The sequence below is a fragment of the Crocuta crocuta genome, unplaced genomic scaffold, assembly GCF_008692635.1.
Source record: "Crocuta crocuta isolate KB4526 unplaced genomic scaffold, BGI_CrCroc_1.0 scaffold408, whole genome shotgun sequence".
NCBI lineage: Eukaryota > Metazoa > Chordata > Mammalia > Carnivora > Hyaenidae > Crocuta > Crocuta crocuta.
This window is the reverse complement of record NW_027527444.1, coordinates 4,836,082-4,838,598: the sequence shown is the minus strand read 5'-3', so window position 1 is coordinate 4,838,598 and position 2,517 is coordinate 4,836,082.

The window sequence follows — 2,517 nt, the reverse complement described above, 5'->3', positions numbered from 1 at the left end:
TCTGGTCTTTACTTTCCTGAAAGAAAACCCTTTTCCTTAAAGCACACGTTCACTTCCTAACTGCAAACAGCATCGTCCTGACGAGGCAGCGATCTTCACACTCCGCTCGGGCTCCGACAGCTGGCTTGTGACCTGCGGGTCCGGACGGCGGCCGGCTCTGCAGGGAGGGGCCACGCCACGCTGCCAGGCCACTGAGGGAAGGCCAGCANGGGGGAGCCACTGGCTTCTCCCGGAGTCGGAGCCACAGTTACCAATGCTCAGCAGCTTCAGGGCAGATGATAGTCGTCGCCGCATCTCCGCGTCTCTGTTGTGTCCCCACGCCCTCCCCACTGCTGTCCACAGCCTGTCTCTCCCACCCACACCCCAGGGACGGGAGGGGACAACCGCTTTCGCGCCTGGGGAACACCCACCTCCCTGGCCGCCGCCCCAGGTGACGCCTCTCCCTGACAAGCAATCCAGAGACTCATTGTTCCCTTTAAAGTGTGGATGAACGCAGCCCGCGCTCCCTCAGGACAGCCGGGGTCGGGCNACACACACACAGGCGTCCAGAGGTGGTCCGGGTTTGCCGAGGTAACACTGGGCCGTCAGGCCCGGACACGGGGTTCTGCTGCTGAGCCGCAAGCGGTGGAGCGCAGGACGGCCCGCGGACAGCTCGGACGCGCCGGCTCCAGCCAGGCCCTTCCACGCCCTGCTTGGTGCACACGGTCCCTCCGCCCTAAACAGACACCGCACCCCAGCAGCTGTGGCCCTGGGAGAGCGGCCTCTGGCTGGGGAGGGAGGTGCCACATGCCGCTGTCAGTCGGCCGTCCCGCCCGTCACCCGCTCCAGTAGATCCGTGATGTCTTTGCCAGACTTGTTCCTCCCTATCTGGGTCTAAATAATGGATAGAAACCAATTTATCTGAATATAGGAAGCATATACCTACTTGTAATTTCTAACTTCTTATGTTTCGAAAGAAATCCTCCAGTGTGAGATATATAAATATATTTAATGGTGTCAGATTAAACTTTTGATTTCACCTTTGAATGGTCTTTATTTGGGGAGGAAGGGCCACCTCCCTGCCCATCCGCGCTCCGGAGGGAGGGTGCCGAGGGTGCCGAGGCAGGCTGGGGCCCTTCCCAGAATCCCACACCGTGTTGGCAGGGCCCGCCGTGCGCTAAGGGCCAGAGCGTCCGGGAGGGCTCAGTCTCAGAGTGACTTCACGGTCGTGGTGACCCTGGGGCCACAGTCTGTGCCAAGTCACCTGCACCCTCTTCTCCTGCACGTCTGGCTGGTGTGAGCGCAGGGGGGCTGCGGTGACCCTTCCCTCCCTGCCCTGGGCTCCCCCGTCATCCAGGTGGGCGCACAGGGACACGCCTCCCCCAACAGGACACACCTGGGGACCCTGGGGACGGTTCGCCCTGACAGAGGGACTGGTGCAGGGGGGGGGGAGGGTGCGGTGGCTCGTCCCAGGTCTGGCTGGGTGACCATCGGTCACATCCGTCCCTCTGATCCCCCTCCCCCAGCTTGCCTCACGTTCGAGTCCTGCCTGGGCGTCGGCGGGCTTGTGCATCCCGCACGCAGTGAAGTCACGGGCGAGGGGCGTCACACGGGGAGGCTTGAGGGTCACGTGTCAGATGTGCCTGAGAGACCCCAACGCCAGGGAAGGGTCCCTCCCGCCGTGAACAGCTAGACTGTTGGACAAAACACACTTTGACCACGTGCTGCCTACCGGCTCTAAAGCGAGTCAGGACCGAGGAAACCCGTGGGCGTGGGCGCAGTGTCCATGCTGCACGCCCGAGAGGCGGCCGCACGCTGCTTGGATCCCGCTAGGCGGCCGCTGAGCCGGTGTGCTCGCCAGCGGTCAGGAGCGGCTCTCTGGTACGGGACGCAGGGAGGCGCTGAGGGGCCCTGAGATGTGCGCTCAGCCAGCTGCAGGAATGACACGCCCGGTCCTCTGTGTCAGCAGGGCCACGCGGCCAGCCGCTGCTCACGGACGCGTCCGCGGGATGCCTGCGTCCGAGCTTCCCCGCTCGTCTGACTCCTCGCGGGGGGGGTCATGGTTGCTGGATGTGGGGGGGGGGCTGTGCCCTCAATTCCTTCGTGCTGCTCGCGGTGTGCAGCCTTCGACGGCTCCCACTNCCCCGCCGTGAGTGATTTCAACGAGCGAAGGGCGGTGAGGGGGCAGCAGGCAGACGGGTGGGGGCGGGGGGAGCACAGCCGCTAGAGAGGGCGGCGGATGGAGTCAAAGGAAGTAGGAAGTGGCCACCTGCGTATTAATATGACTTTTCGGTTAATATAGCTTTTAATGGTGCCTGTATTTAACCCCAGCTCATAACACCCCTGCAGGCTACCCTCCCTTCCTGGGAGCCGCACGGAGAAGAATCTGGAGAATGCCCGGCCCAGCTGTCCTGCTGGAAGAGGAAGGGGTCCCGAGGCAGGAGGGTGGGGGCCAGTCCGCCTCCCGCCTCAGCACAGGAAGCCCAAACTGAAACGGAGGGTTCAAGTAGGACGCAAGCCCAGGGGGACACTCGGGTG